The sequence below is a fragment of the Macaca thibetana genome, chromosome 8 (genome assembly GCF_024542745.1).
Source record: "Macaca thibetana thibetana isolate TM-01 chromosome 8, ASM2454274v1, whole genome shotgun sequence".
NCBI lineage: Eukaryota > Metazoa > Chordata > Mammalia > Primates > Cercopithecidae > Macaca > Macaca thibetana.
In genome coordinates, this window is record NC_065585.1 from 127,172,246 (window position 1) to 127,195,308 (window position 23,063).

The 23,063-nt window shown below is 35.3% G+C and overlaps 1 long non-coding RNA gene across 1 annotated transcript in view; it reads left to right on the forward strand.

Moving 5' to 3' along the window:
* The window catches only part of LOC126960615 (uncharacterized), a 246,259-nt gene extending 223,408 nt beyond the window's left edge, over window positions 1–22,851 (forward strand). Inside the window, exons 7-8 of the long non-coding RNA XR_007728080.1 lie at window positions 17,895–17,967; window positions 22,566–22,851. This is a non-coding gene — a long non-coding RNA (uncharacterized LOC126960615). The remainder of the gene's footprint in view (window positions 1–17,894; window positions 17,968–22,565) is intronic.
* Window positions 22,852–23,063: the final 212 nt, after the last annotated feature.

Consider the following 23,063-nt stretch of genomic DNA (forward strand, 5'->3'; position numbering starts at 1 on the left):
TCATCAGTGAAGGATTTTTGGTTATGGCAATTGATATTGACTCCGATTCACTTAAACAGAAATTTAAGTTTTCTGAAAGTTTATAGTTCAGTTCAGATAATTGATGGGAATTCTCAGGAAAGAACTGATCGTAGAAAAGGGTGGGAGGTGTATTTACTATGAAGTAATGAAACTGAAGTTTCAAGTTCTTCCAAGGCTTTATAAGTAATTTTTGTCATTTTGCATTCTTTTGTTTTCAAGTGGATCCTCCAAACTGTATAAGCTATGGTCCCACATAACTTGGAACCTCTCGACTCCGGGAAGCACAGTGATTTCCATTCATGAGAACACCATCAAAATACAAAAATGCAATGAATTGGCTCTGTCTTTCAGTCTTTACATTATTTTGCTTAAGATTAAAGTTTCTAGAAGAGGGAGAACCCAGTAGGCCTAGCTTTCTTAGGTCATGAGAACACACTGTAACCAGAAGTTAAACAGTCCTAGGAAGGGCACACATAGTGGAGAAGAAATTTGTGAAGGTTTGTTTACCCTTACATCTATCTTCATCTTTAGTCCTAAATGTATGCTTTCAATAAACTTCACACCTGACATAATGCAAACATTGTTTATAAAAATAAAATTGTCATCGTACCCCTAAGAAGAATATTTTCCAGCTTCAATTCCAAGATTGCTAAGTGGTATTCATTGTTCTTAATTTCTACCATGATCTTGTTCTGGTATATTGGTTAAATATATCACTGGCAAATGTCAAAGTTAACCATCAACAGCATATTCCATATGCAATAGTGAGGAAAAGAAAGTCAAAGAGAAATTTGAAATATATATACACCACTAGAACTTATTCCCTCTATTTAGCTGTAATTTTGTATCCTTTAAAAAATCTCTCCTATAGCACTGGAGAATGTCTATAGTTAACAACGATGATATCGAAGTTAAAAAGGAATTATTTAGGCAAGATAGGACAAGGAAGCCCTCAGTAAGGCTTTCCTTTTAATGAAAAGCAGCCCCAAATCATTTTCTTTTCCAACGAAGAGCAGCCTGTAAAATCGAGCTGCAGACCTAGAAAGGAATGCTAGAAGCTTGCACGGGGGAATAACAGCAGTTGTGCCAATAGGAAAGAGGCTACCTGGGAACTAGGCACGTTCAAAATGGCGGCTTCATCTTCCCTTCTCTTTACCAGCCCCGTGCACAGTAAGGAGCAGGCAAGATGGCCATGGCCAAGCAAAGACTCCATTTGCATAGTAAGAAGACTAGGGTGGAGTGGCCAGCTTCCTCTCCTGCTATGTAACCATCACGCCTGGTCTAACCAATCTGTGGGCCTTATGTGAATCACACACCGCTTCCTCAAGCCTGTCTATAAAATGTGGTGCACTCCTCTGTGGGCTGGAATTCCCATTCAGTTGCTCCTCTCTCTCATGGTAGAGAGAGCTATTCTTTTTTCTTTTTCTTTTGCCTATTAAACCTCTGCTCTTAACCTCACTCCACATGTGTCTGAGTCCTTGATTTCCTTGGCACCAGGCAATGAACCTCCTGTATTTACCCCAAGCAGTGATGCTGCTTCAATAATATGTTGTATAGTTTCAAATAGCTAGAAGGAGGATACTGAATGTTCCCAACACAAAGATATGACACATGTTTGGAATTCTGAATATGCTAATTACCCTAATCTGATCACCATATGATTGAAACATCACTATGTACCCTATGAATATGTACAATTATTACATGTCAATTAAAAAATTAAATTCAGAATAGAATAAAATTAAGTTCTTTTCATAATTAAAATATATTTATATATATATGAGGGAGGAAGAGTAGTAGTCACAAGTAGCTCAAATTACAAGTTAAATACCCAGAACAAATAGATTGCAAAACACCTACAGTCTTTCTCCTGTGCTCTGACATTCTGATTAGCAGGAAAGTGATTAGCTGAATGTCAAACAGGATTAAGTTTAGTCTGAACTGGTAATCAAGAGTTTTTTTAGATTGTGCTTCATCTTTCATGTGGATGAAAATGCTCGGTTTCTCAGATCCCTCTCCTTCCCCTGCTTCTCTCCTTCTGTTCAAGTGGATAAGGATTGAAGGAGAATGCAGGCTTCTGGCGTGGGGAATGAGGTAAGGAGCAGCACCCTGGCCTCATGCTGGTGTGGAAGGTACACAATGGCTTTTATGTTTCTCCCGAGTAAATTTCTGTCCTTCTGGGTGTTCCTGGTCCCGAAGTGTGTAACTAGCGATCATGTTTCTCTTGATCCATTGCTAACCTTTCAGTATATATTAGCTAAATGGGCCTCAGCTCGGCTCCCACTGATGGCAGACCCTGAGGCTCTGTGTGTGTCTTCCATTCTGTGAGAGCCTGATTCCAGCATCAGCTAAGAAGCCACGTCACGTTACTCTGACAGAGTCGGTGGTAGGCTCATTGGCTCTTCAAATAGCTCCCTGATTCACAGTGTACTGAACACAGCCCAGGAGAGCTAAACTCCAGTGCCTGCCTCACCGCACGTGAGCACACTGGATGTAGGCTTGCTAAATCGTTGCACAGTAAATTCTTTGCTTCTTGTTGCCCTCCATTTGTCTAATGAACTCCCCTGCTCTGTGAACCTGCCAAAGAAGATAAATCAAGAGATGTATGTATAATATATATATTCCTTTTGCTTGATTTTGTGACCCTACAATTGCCTTTATCTGAAAAGAGCAGGCTTTCCCTTCATCATCATATTAATAACATCTCCTCCTTCCTAGCTCCAATAGATGGATATCTAAGCCTTAATGGAAAATAGAGATATTCTAATTAATTACTCTAATTAAATTATGGAATAACCTATGAACTGAGTCCTCCAAACTCCATTATGATAGAATTTGGAACATCTTTTTTCTGTACAATTGCTTGGCTTATCGAACTATGTAAGCCCATTTTTGTGAATGATTGAATCTGAATATTGTAGTTTTCTTCATCTTGGCATGCCAAATTCTACTTTTCTGGGCTTATGGTTGTCTGGAACATTATAATGATGCCACTGGCCACAAATAAACTACATTACACAAATCTGAATCTCCCATTATGAAGAGATGATCAAATGCTATAATATATACATTACCAATTAACTCTGGCAGAACAGTGTAGTGTAATTATTTTCCCAATAAGGTGCTCTAAGCACTTGACAATTGTGCTTTTAGAGAGTTCTTTTCATAATTTAAAAAAGAGTTCTATATATATATATGAAGGAGGAAGAGTAGTAGTTACAAAGCAGGCAGAATATCTACAATTACAATTGTACATATTCTAAGAGTAGTAATAAATCTTCACTTCTGGGCATAGTGGAGTTAACAGGTACTAGGGTTCAATAGTATAAATCTTTGATCGAATTATAGAATAGCAATCCACTTTTTCCTATTAGCATGGGTGCATCACTTATTTGGGTGACTCCAAATCACCCTTTTCTGTATATTTATCTAAGTGGTATCATAGTTTCCAATCCAGTGGAAACAATATTTTGTCTGTTGGTGGAAGTAGTGCTCTTAAGTACGAAAATATCAAAACCATGCTGAAAACCAGAATAAAATGTTTTGCTACTGAGCCATTAACCTCTGCTTCACTGGGTTCTAGGCTATGGGAAAAACAGCAACACATATGGGATGCTTGTACTGCAGCCAGGTCCTGCTAGGAGCGTTTATTGCTTTACATCCCGCTAAAACCCTTTTCTGGCCACTTTGGTATATGGGTCCCAATTGGTATAAGTTCCTTTCAAAATTTAAAAACGTCAGTAAATATGATGAAGCAAATCATCTTAGGACTACAACATGCAGCAAATTTTTCTCCACACTGAAGCAAACATCCTATGATTATTGATTATCAGTTTAAACTTAATTGATAAGGCAGATTCTTCTATTTTCAGAGAATCTATTTTCCTTCTTCAGTATGCATACAACTTATCAAGGCCATTTAGGATGGTTTCTATTCCCTTCTCCAGATTCTATTAGCATGATGTTAACAGTAGGTTGCATCAACATCATGCCTTGTGTGGTGATGTATTTCTAAAGTCCCACAGATTATGATATAGCACAGAACGTTAGTGTTGCTACCCTCAGGATCAGATGTTAATGGTATATGGCTGTTCCTACCAGTTAAGGGAAACTGATTTTTATGATTTCTGTTTATTAAAATGCACAAAAATGCATGGGTCAGGTTAATAGCTGCATATCACTTATGAGGGATTGTATTAGTATCCTCCAAGAAAAATGCAACATCTAAAGCAATAGCTGTAAGTAGCATCCCCAGCTGACTCAAATTATAAGAATCCACTAACAACTTCCCAAACCTATACTCTGCAGCATGGGCTAAAATGTTGGAAGTAAATTGAGATATACTGGAATCATAGCCCCTGAATATTCCAAGCCTTTCGTGGTGCCACTAATCAGCATTGTTCTCTAGAAATGCTGATTTCTGAGATTGTTTCCTGTCTGTATCCTTCACTAAACTATTTGTTCCATGAGGGCTAAAACTGTGTGTGGTTTATTCATAGTTATATCTAAGTAGCCTCTTCAAAATTTATCCTGTGTCAGAAGCACTTAAAAATGTCCTTTGTCAAAGATCTGAATTCAAAATTTAGTAAACAGCTTCCTTTGAGATGGTATGATGAATCCTCTTTTAATTGGCGTATACACATGAACAATTGGACGACATCCTAAGAGTGTTCTACTGAGCATCAATACAACCAAATGTACCTTAGGCTAAGTGGTCCTTTGGCGGAAATAGTCCTCTGTAATACCAAAATATCAAAAACATAACATGGTGCATGCTCCTCTTCAATAATTTCATAGTACTCATTCCTCTAGACTTTCTGAATATCTCAATGGGAAAGAATATTTAACTTTATACAAGTGGTTACAAATTTAATTGCAAAACACTATCTGCAAAACTCTCATTTGAATATTACAGAATTCAAATTTTCTGACGCATACTTTAGAAAATGTGTTATGAAGAATTAAATTAGAATCTCTATGGAGAAAGGTGAATACCAACTGACCAGTGAGATATGACTCAGGTCAGAGGATCTGGATTTATGTCTTAGCAAGATTACCTACTTTCCATGTGAAATCAGGCAAATTGTCACCTCTATGAACAATTTCAGTCCCACCATTACATGACTCTCAAAGATATCTTTTTAGATTCAGTAGCCATAAAAACTGAAACAGATTGAGATTTTCCTTTCAATATAGAAAAATATCTCGCACATTACATTTAGATAAATGGGGCAGAAATTTGTTGAAAAGGCATTGTCTTGTTGTGGAAAAATGATAGAGAGAATAGGCATATGGAAATTTAATTTTTTTCCCTTAGCTCAGATTCAATTTTAAAAACTATGTTTTTGGCCTTCTTATATAAATCTATGTCCCTTAACCATAGCATACCTACATAAATTAGTTATGAAATCAAAACAATTACTATATATGTATGGCTGTTTTTTTATCCTTTCCATCAATTTATATAAATTAACAGTCAATAATACATCATGATCTTTGTAAAACAATGATTTCACCCTTCTATATTTTCTCCTCTCCTTTCCTTTCACTGTAGTGTTTTTAAAAAAATCTTATTCTGAGAATAAATGAGCTCATTTTTATATCCTTGTAGAACTTTTCCCTTGATCTAAAATACTCTTCCAATTTCTAATCTCTCTTAGCATTTCAGTATGAGACTTTAAAGTTTCCATTTTCACATTTGCATATAATAAGAGAAAAAGGAGGCAGGGCAAATACGTTTTACATGACATGTATCAATAGAAATATATCATTTCAAAAGAAATATAGCTATAGAAATAACTGTAGGAATTTAAGCGTCAGATATTTCTGTGTCTCATATATATCAGATTAAATGGTATCCAGAGGAGGGCTTTGAAAAAGAACTCCTGTTAGATACGATGTACTTCGAGGTTGAATTTAGTGCCAATGGCTGAAGTGCTAGATTCAGGGAGAACAATATTAAAGGGTATGTCAGGAAGTCTTTAATTCTTTAAAATCTGGAGCTAGAGATGTGAACTAGAGATTAGGGCAGATTGTGGCAAAATTGAGGACCCACAGTTGGCATCTTTTTGTCATCTTAGAGTGGAATTTAAGAGTAACAGCACCGAGTCCCCAGGACAGGAGCTGCAGTTGTACCTGTGGATCTGGCAATGACTCTTTGACACACCAGACAGCAGACTTCAGAGAGGAGCAGAGTCACACTTGGAATGGAGGTTGAGCTCCTGAGGGAATCCAAACTTAAACAAGACATATCCCTCTCTTAGCCTGCATATGTAATTACTACAAGCAAGCATATTGATAATTATTGTAAATCAGATACCAAAATCCAAAATTATAACTAAAATGATTTGTGTGTTGCTACACAAAGCTAGATATTTAACTATCACAAAAATAGTTACAGAAAATAAACAAATGGCAAGTCTGTAAATATTTTCAACACATATGAAGCTATAATAATATCCTTCAAATATAAAGTCATTAAATATTTAAAAAGTAATAAATAACAAAAGGAAATGAGTAATGTGTATGGCAAAACCATTCACAAAATAAGTACAAATAACAAAAAGATGCTCAGCTGCTTCAGTAACTGAAGAACTAGCTAAATCTGATAACATTTCCCCTGCTATGGTATTTCCATACAGCTAAATCCCGCAATGCCACGAATATTACAAACTACACTGATATTAGAAAAGAAAAATTAAAACAGGAGTTTTTACTCCTGTTTGTTTCCTCCTTTAAAGGAGTAAATATTATTTTAAAAACTATATTTTTTCTATTACTTAGATTTTCAACAAAAAAACACGTATGCATAGAGAAAGGCAGGGAAGGATATGAAGCCACATATTTCTTAATGAATTTGGAGGATGAAACTCCAGATGGGATGATTATAGTTGTTTTCTTTCTTGTGCTTGACAATATTTTTTAATTTCCTTTTTAAATTTTTTTTTATTTTGAGATGGAGTCTTGCTCTGTTGCCCAGGCTGGAGTGCAGTGGTGCCATCTTGGCTCAAGCGATTCTCCTGCCTCAGCCTCCCAAGTAGCTGGGACAACAGGTGTGTGTCATCATGCTGAGACGGGGTTTCACCATGTTGGCCTGGTTGGTCTCGAACTCCTGACCTCAAGCAATCCACCCATCTCAGCCTCCCAAAGTGCTGGGATTACAGGTGTGAGCCACTGTACCCAGCCTATTTTTTAATTTTCAAAAAGTAATGTATGTGAACCAATGTTCTGTAAGACTATTGTGCAAATTTGGATGAAACTAATGTATATTTTGATTGACTTAATAATAAATATGAGTCAGAGTAGGTGCATGAGCATAAATCACCTTAAAAATTACCTGAGACATATTATCAAAACTAATGTGGAGGCAGATGGCTTTCCAAGTTTGTTTTCTTTAAATATAAAAAGTAAATCACTCCAATGCAATTGGTAAGCAACTGAGTAAATACAATCTAGTATGCTCACACAATTGAATGCTATTTGGCAGTCAAAATGAATGAATACAACTACATTAAAGAATACAAGGGACTGTTTTCATTTTACTGATTGAAGAAAGTAAATAACAGAGTTATTTAAAATGCGAAACTTTTTTTTTTTTGTAGGCAGAAAAAAAAACTAAAACTGAGCAGTAAATTTTTTAGAAGCAAAGTGACATGCCTTTAAAAATTGCAATATAAAACCGAATCACAAACACAGACTGCAGAAGAATGACTAGTTTGGGAGGATGGCTAGTTTAAGTGATGGGCAAAGAAGTGGATATAAATTCTTGTTAAGTTTTTCATGCTGAGTGATGGGTGATAAACGAGGTTTATTTATTGTTGATCAATGAATGAAAATGAGAGACCTACTTATATAAATGGTGAGACTGTCATGAACCAGTTGTATGACACATTTAAATTTGTGCACAAAAGGACTACTAAAATCTGAATTAAAGAATTCTCAGAATGAATATTCATGTTATAAAATATTGTATAAATATTTACTGAATATTAGAAACATGTGAAAGCATTTTTACTTCATTTTGCAAACATACTGTCACTTTCTTAACACAACATGTTGAAAATAGAGCAAAATTAATGTGTTAAAGGGAAAATCATAAAAAATCATAAATTATGTATATTTTTGAACTGAATGAAAACACAAGATATCAAAATGTGTAGCATGCATCTGAAAAACAGAGCTTAGAGGGAAACTTACAGTTTTCAGTGCATAAATATATTAATTTTTGCTTAATCACTAAATGCCCATTAAAGCTATATTGATAATTTAAACTCTATTGGATTATTAAAAGCTAAAATTTCTCACAGCATTAATATTAAGAAAGCAGAACAACAGAGACTCTTATAGAAGTCATATAAATTATAACAACTACCAGGGCTGATTTTCCCTTTAACAAATTAATTATTTAGTACTGTGTGGCTACTATCAAAATACAAATCCTTTGTTAAAGATCTAGTTATCTTTCCACTAGAAAATCTGAGAATTTCCTTTCAATATGGAAAACGATTTCTTGTTTAATTCCGCTGTGGTCACATAACATGCTCTACATGATTTCAGTCCTTTGAAATTTGTTGAAACTTAGTTTATGGTAGAGTATAATCTTTGTATATTTTGGGGCATCACAGAGTATTGGCGAATAGTCAATTTGATGAATGATCTACATTGGCAAATGTCACATGTGTACTTATAAAGAATGTGTATTGGGTAAATGTTGAATATAAGGTTCTACATATGGAAATTTGTCCAACTTTGTGTTTAAGTATTTTGTACCCTTACTGATCTTTTACTTACTTGTTAATATCACGTTCTGAGTGTAACGTATGAAAATATCCAACTGTGACATTGAACTTATCTATTTCTATTTTTAGTTCTGTCAACTTTTGCTTTATGTAATTTGAGGCTGTGGCATCACATGTATACAATGTTAGTATTATTATGTCTTGCTGTGGCATTGAAACTTTTGTTATTAAAAATGACTCTCTTAACCTCCAGTGATACGTGTTGCCTTAAATTCTAGTTTGCGTGATATCAAAATAGGTATACACACTTGTTTGTGTTTTTCAAGATATAGCATAACATCATTTTCCATCCTTTTTCTTTCAACTTTTTCAATGGCTGTATTTAAAAAGAATTCTCTCTTGGTATACAGCATACATTGGAATTATTTTTTAAAATCTTGTCTGATAATCTTTTACTTGGGACATTTGTTTTATTTACATTTAATAAAGTTACTGATAGAAATACGGTTAAGCCTGAACATTAGCTAGTTGTCTTCTATTTGTAGTGTCCATTCCTTGTTACTTTATTTCTCCTTTCTTGCCTTCTTTTGGATTAATCAAATACGTTTCTATTATTCAATTTTTTCCATAATCTTGTAAGTTAGGCACATTTATATCATTTTGAGTGGTCATCCTAGAGATTTCAGTGTGGATCCTTGTCTTAGTACGGTCTAATTAAATTGGTACATTTACTACTCACTGAAACATGTAAATATTTTACAACAGTTTAAGTCAATTGTTTATTCCTTTTCACCCTTTGCACTATCATTGTCCTTGTCATTTCTTTTTCATTTGCATGTTGTAAAGCCCATGAGACGTTATTATTGTGTTTGTTTTATCTTGTTAAAAATTATTTATATTTATTCATTAAAAAAAATCTTTTTAGTGCTCTTTCTTCCTTCCTGCATGTTCACACTTTTATCTGGGATCATTTATCTTCAGTCTGAAGCAAATCCTTTATTATTATTGTTATTTTTATTATTGTAGTGGATCTGTTAGCAATACATGAACACAACTTTTCTTGTTTTGAAATACATTTTCTCAGGGTAGTTGATTCAAATATAGAAGATTATTTTTCTCTTATCACTTTAAAATATCATTTTCTGTTTTTTTGACTCTTTCAGATGAAAAATGAGCTGTAAGTTTTACTGTTGTTCCTTTGAAGAAAACATTTCTATTTTTCCTGGCTACTTTTAAGATTGTTTTTGTGTCTTTAATTCAACTGATTGATGATTATATGTATAGGTGTAGTTTATATTTTCTTTTTTTAAAAAATTTTCTTTCTAGACATATGCTAACCTTCTAGAGTCTATAAATTGATGTATTTTTAAAATCAGATATGGAAAATTCTGAGCCATTATTTTTAAAAATATTGCTCTTGCCTATTTTTTTCTTTCTGAGATCCAATTACATTTTTGATAGAACTTTTGACAGCATTCCATGCTTTCCTCTCATTCTGTTATTTTTTGCTTGTTTTATTATTCTTTATCTCTGTACCTCAACTGGATTTTTGCTACTGAACTTTCTTAGTTCACTACTCTTATCTTCTACAGTTTCCAGACTGTTTTTAACCCATCCATTGAGTATTTATTGCAGATATTTTATTTTCTGCTTATATAATACTTATTTGATTGCCTTTATGTAGATTCCAGTTTTACATTGACATTCTTGATCTCTTCATTATGTTGTCCCCTAAGTCTGTTCAGGCTACTCTAAAAAAATTACCATAAACTGGGTAACTTCTAAAGAACAAAATTTATTTCTCACACTTCTAGGAGCTGGGAAGCCAATATTAATGCAGATTTCTGTGTCCTCACATGATGGAAGAGGCCCATACACTCTCTGGAGTCTCTTGTATTAGGGTACTAATCCCATTCATGTGGGGTTCACCCTCATGACCTTAATTACCTCCCAAAGGCTCCGTCTCCTACTATCATCACCTTGGTGGTTTGGATTTCAACCTATACATTTTGAGAGTGACAGAAACATTCAGTCCATTACATACCCTTTCTTCTCTATCTTGAATATATTAAACATATTTATTTTAAACTTTTCTATCTATTAAGTCCAATATATGAAAACCTGTGGGTCTTTCAAAAATATGTGATTTTTTCCTCTTGGTTTTTACTTATTTTGGATTCTAGCATGCCTCATACATTTTTATTGGATTTCAGACATTGAGAATAAGAAACTGTAGCATCTCTGCATGGCATTAGATTTTTACTTGAGAATGTGAAAATTTTTTTATAACAAGCAGATGAAGTAGCAGTGTTGTCACCTTGCCTCTGTCAAAGTTTGATTTTAGACTTTGTTAGAGTTATTCCTATAAATTTCCTCTTACTTTTAAGTCATGGGTCATAATCATAGGTGACGACCTTATCTTCAGGGTCATGGTCCTTCTTGAGACTCACATAAAAGCTCATTGTATTCATAAAGATATCTTCATCTTTACAAGGCTTGGACTAATCTCTTTCTTTTCAGATCATGTGGTTGCTGCAATCCATGCACAGTCTCCCAGATGCTATTTTCCACTGGGTTTCTTGGAGTTTCACCCTGTGTATATGGAGCTTACAAGTTAATGCATTTCAGTTAGGCATGTACCTAGGAGGAAAAATGATGGTTCACTGGCTATGTGTATTTTTGGGGCAAGATAAGTAAGATTACAGAGCCATGCTGACTTGCCCCCTTGTGTAATGCCCCACGGACCCCTTTTGCAGGAAGCTTTGCATCTCTTGCACCTTCCTGCATCAGCACATAACTCTTTTGCAAGATAAGCAGTTCTACAGTATACGAGCAGATTACCAAATGGTTACAAGTTCCTGATACCTGGTATGTCCTGGGAAAGAGAACAAAAGTCCCTTATTCCTGATGTAGCTCCCACAATCTCCAGCCAATCAGCACTAAAAGCCCAGGAAACTATTAGCTACAAATTCCTGCCTTGGGGGTAGGGGTTTCTCCGGGGTCCCAAATGTGCAGTTAGGCTCAAGGTTTAGCTTATAGTGACCTTTCTCTCATTTTAATGGTAAAAAACATACTCTTATGTGGAGATTTTTGTCTGCTGATGATACGTGCAATGCATGCAAGAGCATGTAGGTGTTGAGTGCATGCACCAACCGCAGGTCTGCCTTTGCATACTTGAGTTCACCAGTATTTTATGAATGCTTGTGTACAACTCCCATGAAAGGAATTCCTCTTAGGATACTAGCTGTTATCTCTCCCTTTGAGTAGCCCTCTCTGCCTCTCAGAGTGTACTTTTGCTTTACAATAAACTTCTTTGCCTACTCTTGCTTTGGACTTGCTTTCAAATTCTTTGTGTGGTGAATGAAATCAAGAACCTGAACTGGCCCACCAGCAACATTTTCAGATTAGTAAATAATGGCAAGTAGTTTTCCAAAGTGGATCAACTAATCCATATTTCCACTAGCAAGGAGAAAATTTTCCTTTGTTTCACATCTTTGTTAATTCTGTACATTACAGTACAATTTTATTACTGGATTTTCCCACCATGTGACAGAATAATTGTATCCTAATCATTAAGACAACCAAAAGCTGGTCCTCACATTTCTAAATGCACCTTGGGAACAGTGATATCTCCGTTGATAACCCCTAAACTGTGCTTATGTTGGATAGTCAAATAAAGCTATTTGAGTGGCAAGGGAATGCTCCAAAGTTGAGGGCAGCAGTATAGAGCTCTTAACATGTGATGCATTTTACTGCTATTTTATTGCACTAATCACTTTTTTAGTGATTTTTGTTTAAACCTGTCTCCACATTTGACTGTAAGCTTCATGAGTTGGGTTTCTTTGCCACTGTTGCTGGCAAGTGACAGTCAATTAATACTTGTGGATTGAAATAATTTCTGAATGCTTAATGCTTTAATTGATCAAAAAGCTGCCATGGCAGAGAAAGAGAGAGATTAACAGTAAGATCCCTGATGGGAAAATGAGAAAGTTACAGTGTTTGCCATCAGGCAGGCATGTAAAACTTTTCAAGAAAACAGAGGTCATCCTCAGAGTTAGAATTTGAGTTTAGAGCCCCTATATAACCAAATACTCTGCTGTGAATAGAATATTCTGTCTTGAATGGAAAGGTCTCAGGTTAACTTTGCATAAAGCCAACCTTGTGAACTTGATACCGAGATTAACATGCTTTCAAAAAGGTCCATATTATTATTATTATTATCATATTTATTTATTTATTTATTTTTGAGACGGAGTCTCTGTCATCTCGGCTCACTGCAAACTCCGCCTCCCAGGTTCACGCCATTCTCCTGCCTCAGCCTCCCAAGTAGCTGGGACTACAGGCGCCCGCCACCACGCCCGGCTAATTTATTGTATTTTTAGCAGAGACGGGGTTTCACCGTGTTGGCCAGGATGGTCTCGATCTCCTGACCTCGTGATCTGCCCGCCTCAGCCTCCCAAAATGCTGGGATTACAGGTGTGAGCCACCATGCCCGGCCACAAAGGTCCATATTATTTCCCAATTACCTATATACAACAACAACGAGCATGAAGTATTCTTACAGATTCTGATGGCTCATTATTCCTCTCCGCACATCTATATGATAAGCTTTCCAATTCCCATTTGGTAGGTGAGGAAAGTCACTGAAACATTTTCTTGGAGGTGGATAGATGGTTTGAAACAGTCTCTGCACTATATTTAAAAAGAGTATCACCCACTCAGCTATGTGACAACTTTATTGACACTGTAGCCACATGAGATTTATGTTTTATGGTTCCCCTTTTACGTGTAAATTAACCAATCGTGGAGGTTACTTGACCCAGACAGAGCCCTAAATCAATTTCACTAAATTATTTGACCTTTACCCTAGTGGTGAAATAAATAGCAGTTTATCTACCACTGCTGTGAAAACATCTTGGTACATCAGTGTTTTGTGATAACTATGGAAAAATAAAACACCACGCCAATTGGAGATAACTGTATGCTGAAACACAGCAGCTTTAATTTTTTACTATATAAGCAGCCAAAGGTTTTTATTATTATTATTACTAAGTGATTTTGATCCACTATGCTGTACTTCTTTTCTAAATAAAGAAATCTATACTATTGATTAATGCTTACAGCTTCCAACTTTAGTTAATTTTGATATCTGTAAATGATGTTAATCTCATTTGTTGTACTTGGTTGACCTTTTATAAAATTTTTACTCATTTTACTTGTGTTCAACAGCCCAAATGTAGTTTTTCTAGTCTCTTCTTTGTTTTTCTTTCAAATATTTCTAATATATAACTATATGCCTGTATGCCCACAAGAGACATACAAGATTTTTGAGATTTGTATTTTGTTTTTATCTTGGTGTATTAGTTGATAGAAGGGGCTTGTTTTACTGCAAGAGATCTGATTTTGAATTTGAGATTATTATATTTGAAACACAATTGTGTAAGAACAAGATGTTCATACAAAGCCTTAGTCACATATCACAAAAGCAAGATAATTTGTATTTAGAGAATCTACCCTAACAGGAAAAGTCAGTTAGGATCTCATTGATAGGGGATATGTCACAATTGTTTTCCATTTATCATATGGTGACTGGGTTTTGCAAGGATTTGGCTGGGTTAGAGAGGTTTTTGCAATCAGGAAAAAAAAAAATGTCCTGGCACTGTAACCTGTGAGATCCCAGAAATGTCTGGGAAAAATATTGTAGTTTTTATAATTTTTGCAAGTAAGTGAATCTTGGATTTCCAAATTGTTAAGTCCAGAGATAATGCTCTATGGAGACTGGCTTCCCTGGATCCTTTGAACCTGCTGCACACTGATTTAATGAACTGTAAATACACTGTAAAATATACGTGCATTTTGACAGTGAAGAAAAAGTCAACAGCTAATATTGTGCCTCATGTCTTCAATTTTATATTACAAACATTTAAAATGCATATGTGTATTTTATAGATTTAATCATAGCATATATAGAGTTTGGTATGCTGGTCAATTCAATTAACCTGTAATTAACATCATAATACTGTTTTTATTTTAAATGAACATTGCACTGATATTGTCTGCTCTTTATTGTATCTTTGTCACCAAGAAAAAGGTAAACTTCATGTTACTTAAAATCATTTGCACAATTTGTGTTTTCCACATCAATGCTGATGGAAAAGTAAAATAGCAATAAGAATGCAGCAGATCTGTATTGCATGAACTCTGTGGAACACAGTGTAGTAAATGTGGAAGGACAGGGAAATGAGTTCAGCCTGACATTCTGGACTTTGCAATCCAAGAATAAAAGGATATAGAAATCGTATTACAAAGAAGAAAGGAAAATGCTAAATGAAAGTCCAATTACATGATATATGCATGTAGAAGAAGGGCTCCCTAAAATCAAGAAAAATGATGAAAGAAAACAGGGAATTCAGGGAAGATGAGCTGAATGTGAGCTGAATTTTTGGGAAAAATAGAGAAGAATAAAATTTCCAGAGGGGGATAAGAAAGAATGAGCTGTCCAGATTGGAGGAGGAAAACATTCCTCTTCATTTTTTTCCATGTTACTTTTGTTGTTATTTCTGGAACAAAATAAAAAACTATTAATCAGTAAGAATCTGTGAGTTCATAGCACTGTCGTATGTACACAATGGTATCTCTAGGTAAGAGTATAGTTAAATTCTACAAGAAAAAAGGAATTACGATTTTGAAATACACTGTGCATAAAAAGACCGTAAAAATATGTTATTACTCTGCAATTAATACTATTTATTTCCCATAATTTAAAAAATCCAGTGAATTAGAATGCCTGAAAAGTAATTAAGTATGAAAAATTTGTTTTTTGTTGACACAGTAAAACTAAATGGAAAATTTTTCTTAATATTCTGTCTTGCTATACTTTTTATTACTTTCAAAATACATTAACTCTGCATTTAATTTGCATTTTACTTTGTCCTTTAGAGAGTTTCATAAATTTTAAGTTTTTCTTCTAATATGCTCTCCATGTTTATTGTTTAGGAATAATTTATACATGAGTTGCATAATGTATAATTCTGGTGCATATATATACATATTTTTATAAATATTGTTAGACTCATATGTGTATATGAAAAATTAAAAGTTTTATGTCTGCTTTATGGCGTTATAATGAAACACATTAATAATAAATATTCTAGGAACAAATTGTTGGAATAAGAAAGTATTTATTGAACAAAGAAATTTAGTAGGAAAGGAAGTAGAAAATACTATTTATTTGTTCACACTAATAAGGAAATGCCATAAGGTAAAATATATAACAAATTATAAAAGTACATATTTGAATAATTTATGCACAAAATATCTCAAAATTTGAATAAAGGACTCAGCGGAAAATTCTTAGATCATTTACAATATTGTTCCTGAAACTTTAAAAATATTTATGTATGTCTATAAATTTGAGACTCTTTGTGCCTATAATTTATCTTTATTTAGTCATCTATTGGTACTTTTTTTGACCTGAACAATTTCTTCAAATTGATCAGGTTCATACTATATCTAACTTTAGCAGTCGATGAATTGTAAATCTTTCTAATTCTGCATTTTGTGGGATTTGATGGTATAGAATGTGCTGTCATTTTCCATTAAACAAATGTACAAAAAATTTGTGTAAATACTTTCATATTTACAAGATCTCAAAATGGAAATGTTTATTAGCCATATGATCTCTTTCCCTCATTTATTTATATTGACATGAATTATACTGGTTCTAAACTACTCATCTAAAAACAACTTTTTGAGAGAAGAAGACACACTACAAATATAAAAATCTTATCAATTGTAGAAACATCAGTATGGGCAAGGTCTGCAAACATATGAGTATATATTTATCTATAGGGAGAGGTATGCCTGCATTCCATAGCTAGCCTTTATTCATTCATTTAACAGAAACACTGAGTCTCTACTATATGTATGGAAGAGACTAGGTTTCAACAATAGGAAAATAAATTAGAAATAGTCTATAAGAGACTGAGAATTTGCAGTCCTTATCAGAGATATACAAATATTTTCAATAAAGTGTTGTGTTATAATAGAGACGTGGCTAAAATACTAAAAAGGAGCACTCATAATGTTCACTATTAATACTACTACAAGATTGGTTTGTGGGGTAGAATTCCCATTGTCCTACTGGCATGGCTTGAGCCATTCAAATATTGAAGGGGATTCTGGGGTTTCTTTGATTTCAGCAAAGGGATACAATGAATTGTTTTCATCATTGCATGGCCATTGCCAAATAGTTTTACAGAGCGTTACTGTTGAGAATCCCCAGGCCAGACCTCACTCTTATTCAGAAACTAAGCTTATGTCATCTTATAATAGAAATGTAATGGACGAGAAGGTCCCAAACAAGGCAAACAGAGCCTTCTGTAGATGCTTCTGGCTGTCAGGAACTGGAGCTTGGAGTCTGAGTTTTCTCTCACCACACCCCATCTGCCCTCTCTCCCCTCCATCCATGCCATTTCATGCAGTTGCTGCCTGCCCTAGAGGGGTGAATATGTTAAATGGAGAAGTTTCATCTGCAGGAACACTGTTCAAGAACAAATCATCAGGCACATTTCCTTGACTTCAGATTTATTAAACTTAATCCATTCATTTTCAGTCCTCTCCGGAGGTCAGGGACAGATGTGTCTCTCTCCTACTTCAATATCTATTTATTATTTTTTATCTCTCTGCCTATCTATTATCTATATATCTATACACATATACATATATGTACATACACGTACATGCATATACATGATTTCATAATCTTTGTTCCCAATGACTTTAGAGTATAAAATCCCTCACTTCATATTTCTTTTTGTAAATGACATTTCAATTTTGTGTTAGAGAATAGCAAAATGTAATGTGCTTGTTAACAAATTGTTCCTTTGTGCTTCCCATGTCCCGTGTTACTCTTTCCTATTTTGCCTTAATGTCAATTGCAATATTCCCTACTGAGAATGAAACTGATATAAAATATAACATTCATGATTTAATTTTCATAACCCAATTGCTGAATTGGAAGGCACTTGACATTTATAATGTGCCAATTTTAAAAATAGCTAAGAAATGTTTTTGTGTCACATCGATTATTATTAATAAAAATGTGTATATTTACTTAACCCCTTATTTTTGCAGAACATATTGATGCTCTGAAAGACAACCCCAGAAGAGTATGAGGAGACATACACAGTCTACGCAGGCCTGTAAGGTAACTTTTAGAAATTGTACTGGTTCAGTGCCTATGGGAAGCCAGAAATCGTAATCAGTGCATAGCAGAAAGAACAATCAGCTGGTAATAGGGAGTCACTAAGCAGATAAAGACAGCATTGCTAAGGACAGCCTTGTGACAATAATAACGGGATCAGGCCCAGTAATTAGGCAGTTTGTGGCAGTTGATCGGAAAAGACAAAGAATTATCTGTGGTTAACCTACATATGCGGGCACTTAGGTTGCTGAAGAATCACAGATGGCACAAAAAAAGTGTGGATGAGATGGGTCCCAAATTATGTGCACTGAAAATACAAGCTGATATATTTTTCTAAAAGAATGCTATTTTATATACAATTCTTACACAAAATCACAAAGTTGTTTAGAAAAAAATCAGAAAGAGCAAAAGTAAATGGAAGGATATGCAATGTCATAGTAAAGGGAGAAACAGAACAGAAAAGAGTGATCAGAAGGAACTCTCCACAATCGACCTACACAAATACAAGCAAAATGATTCAGAAATTGTTCCTGCCCTCAAAGGGTTTATGGGTTAATGCAGGACATGTGTGCACGCACACGTACACACACACACTCTTACATACACATACAGATGTGTAAATATCTATAAAATAAGACAAGATGTTATAAATGCTACAATAAAGTTTAAAAACATGTCTGGGTACTGAGAATTTAGTAATTCTTTTTATGTATGAGGGTGGGACATTTTTAAAAGACCAAATAAAATGTGATGTTTAAGCTACATCTTGATAATTGAGAAGAGTTTAGAGAAGTAAAGTGGACACAAAGTAGGAAATGAAGAATTAGCAATTAGTGCCCAAGGTCAGAGGGGACAAGCTAGGAGAATGATTCAATGTAGAGATTGTAGGCAATGCACAAGATCATATGTTCGTGTGTGTGTGTGTGTGTGTGTGTGTGTGTGTGTATGTGTGTGTGTCCTGCCACCAGCTTTCCTAGGGTTGGGTATGATGATAGAGCCTCAAATGGGAATGGGTGTGAACACTGATTGTTAGAAAGCCTAGCTGCTAAAAATCAAAAAAGTGTGGGGGTAAGAACTGGGCAGGTCATTTAAGTTTTGCTAATTATCAAATCAACACAAACACTTTGCAAGAGATACACACTAGTTAGGTGAGCAGAGAGTACCTGTGGATGGTCAGAAGCTCCCAATGTACTTCCAGTACTTGTCTAAATCATTCTATATGAACTAGAATGTCTGATCACCAAAATATTACAATGAATATTATTACTTATCCTTATCTATTCGGAAAAGAAAGCTAGAAGGCAGAAATTCTCAAGTTATTTTCCAGGTGGCTATCTAATTATGAGACACTGCACAAATCTCCAAAAATAGCTTCTTTCTTCAGATTTACAATAAATGAACCAAAGCATTATTGACAGAATACCGTAATAATTAAGGTTGCTCTAAAATGGTTGAGATTAGCCAAACTCTCAGTTAAAGCAAATGAGCTAAGACTTACAGAAAAAGTAATCTGCCTTAAATGCCATTTTCTCTTTATTTGGCCCCAAACAGCTGAATAAAACTGCTGAAGCTTCAGTCTCTTTACTACAGAAATAGGCTTTGGTATCTGATGCTGTCATCAGGAACTATGGATCTTGTGTGAGTGAGTTTTTTTTTTTTTTTGCTATAAGAACCAAGGAGTATTCGTTGCCTATTGCTGTGTAACAAATTGTCCCTGAACTTAGCAACTTAAAATAATAAACAGCTATTGTTTCATGATTTCTTTGGATCAGGGATCTGTGTGTGGCTTAGTTATGTGTTTGTGGTTCAGTGTCTCTCACAAGGCCGAAATCAAGGTGATGGCCAGGGCCACAGTCCTTTCAAGGCTCACCTGAAAGAAGAAGGATCTGCTTTGAAGGTGATTCACCTGGTCATTGCCAGGCCACAGAAGACCCATTTCCGAGCTCACTCAAATGCTTACTGTCAAACACCAGGATTTTGCTGGTTATTAGCTGGAGATCTCTCTGAGTTCATTTCCTGCCATGTGACCTCTGCATAGGGCAGGTGAAAATATGGTAACTGGCTTCCCTCCAAGCAAACAATTAAGAGTAGAAGAGATCATCTGAGATAGAAGCAAAAGTCTAACCTCAGAAGTGCCATCCAGTCATTTACACTGCATCCTGCTCATTAGATGCAAGTGACTAGGTCTAACCTACACTCAAGGGGAGGAGATGTCACAAAGGATGGAATACCTGAAAGTGGGAGGGATCACTGAGGGTTGTAATGGAAGTTACCTACTACAGTCTAGCTTCATGTTTTAGTTTCTCTGAAAAATCATTCACACACTCCAAAATCCCAGTTAATGGCTTTGTAGATTACTGAATAATCCTCTGTTTGATTTCCTGTCTAGTTTTTAGTTGTTGGTATTTATTATGATAAGCTGCATTTTTTAATTTATGAAAATAAGGACATTGAAAACACAAAAGTGTTGCAGAATATGGGAAATCTATAGTTATCAAATCCATGGAAGATGACACAAAATCCCATCCACATTCCATTTCTCTTGTGCGATTTGTCACAGTGGAGGGAAAATAATGCTATGCTTAAAAGCCTATAGGTAACAGCAAATGGTCAAAGTCAAAACAGTTCTGATCTGTTCTTCAGAGGGTGTTTCAACTGGAAATATAGTTAACATTTTGTATTAAATGCAATTGAGTTGGTTCGTGGTTTTCCTTTTTACATGAATTTGCTAATACTATTGTATTACAAATGCTATATATTTTTTTTTTGTTTTTTTGAGACGGAGTCTCGCTCTGTCGCCCAGGCTGTAGTGCAGTGGCCGGATCTCAGCTCACTGCAAGCTCTGCCTCCCGGGTTCCCGCCATTCTCCCGCCTCAGCCTCCCGAGTAGCTGGGACTACAGGCACCGCCACCTCGCCCGGCTAGTTTTTTTGTATTTTTTAGTAGAGACGGGGTTTCACCGGGTTAGCCAGGATGGTCTCGATCTCCTGACCTCGTGATCCGCCCGTCTCGGCCTCCCAAAGTGCTGGGATTACAGGCTTGAGCCACCGCGCCCGGCCAACAAATGCTATATTTTATAAGATCCATAGTTCACTGTTTTTATCTATCTTTGGAGAGCAATCAAGAGACATAACATCAGATAATCAAAAATTTGGGGAAGGGCCTTTAGGGATTATATATACCTTTGTTTCCATAAGTGGACAGATCTTACTGGTAGGCAATAATTACTAATGGAGAGAGCTCAGTAACTGGTTTTTGATATTTCAAAATCGCTAATGGAAAATGAACATTTAGCCATGATAAAACTGTGTAGACTAAATGATTAGTTTATTTGCTTTTGTCTGTAGTTATATCACTGAGATATGAAAATTGTCATGTATCTGAAGTTCTCATTAGCATATATTTGCAGATGTGTGTATATATGTGAATATATGTATGTATGTATGCATATATATGTGTGTATATATATACATTTACATACATATATATATCATATATACACACAAGCATACACACCCCCCCAGTAGTGGTGGTCAAATAAATTATGGTTGAGTAAATTCGGTTGGATGAGCAACACACCAGTATTATTAGTTTTTTAAAAAATGTTGAAAACAACTACTCAACTTCTGTATTTACAAATGAGAAAAAATTGACACAGAAATGAAACTGACTTCTTCCAATACATATAGCTAGTTAGTGGCAAATTTGATATTACAACCAAAACTTCTGATTCTTTTTTTTCTTTATTTCTTCTTAAACAAACAAAAAAAATCGGGATACATGTGCGGAACATTCAGGTTAGTTACACAGGTATACGTGTGCCGTGGTGGTTTGCTGCACCTATTGACTCATCCTCTGCGTTGCCTCCCCTGGTCCTTCAACAGACCCTGGTGTATGTTGTTCCCCTCTCTGTGTCCATGTGTTCTCATTGTTCAGCTCCCACTTATGAGTGAGAACATGAGGTGTTCGGGTTTCTGTTCTTGTGTTAGTTTGTGAGGATGATGGCTTCCAGTTTCATCCACGTCCCTGTAAAGGACATAATCTCATTCGCTTTTTTGGTTGCACAGTATGGATGGTGTATATGTGCCACATTTTCTTTAACCAGTCTATCATTGATGGGCATTTGGGTTGGTTCCATGTCTTTGCTATTGTAAATAGTGCTGAAATAAACATACGTGTGCATGTGTCTTTATAGTAGAATGATTTATATTACTTTGGGTATATGCCCAGTAATGGGATTGCTGGATAAAATGGTATTTCTGGTTCTAAACCCTTGAGGAATCACCATACGGTCATCCACAATGGTTGAGCTAATTTACATTCGACCAACAAGGTAAAAGCATTTCTATTTCTTCACAGCCTCATCAGCATCTATTGTTTCCTGACTTTAATAATAGCCATTGTGACTGGCATGAGATGGTATCTCATTGTGGCAAAACTCCTGATTTTTAACCCTCTTTTATTTTGGCTGTAAACCAAGACTTTGACTTCTTCTAGATAAGGGCCAACTTTTTAAATAGGAAGAAAGAAAGCAATATTTTTTAATCAGGACAAGAATCCAGTCTCTGTGGATAGCAGATGTCTTTCTTCTTTCTGCTCCAGGGCCGTGTCTCAAGAACCTACATAGCTATGATGGACGAGGTTAAGTAACAAACACGCTGGGGCTGAAAGCTGCTGAACAAGTGCTCTGGTCACCTGTCCTTAGGCAGGAATTCTGGAAGGTATTGTGTATGTTTTCATTAGTTCTAGCTAAACTGAACCCCTCTAGAGGTTCATTAGGACAATGTTGATAATGTGCTTTTGTTTTAAATCACCATTCATGTGGTCTGACATACATAGAAATATTCACCAATTTTATGTATATGTTTAGATGATTTGTGACACATATATCATTAGTTAAATATCATCAAAATCAAAGATGTGGGAAATTGCCGTCACCCCTCAGTTTCTCCATGTCCCATTAGTCAATTTCCTGCTCCCATCTCTTGCAATAATTGATGATCTTTTATTGAAATATGAAATATGATATTTTGCATATCAATATTTCCTTCCTTTTCATTGCTAAGCAGTATTACATTGTATGGATGTGTCATTTTTTTG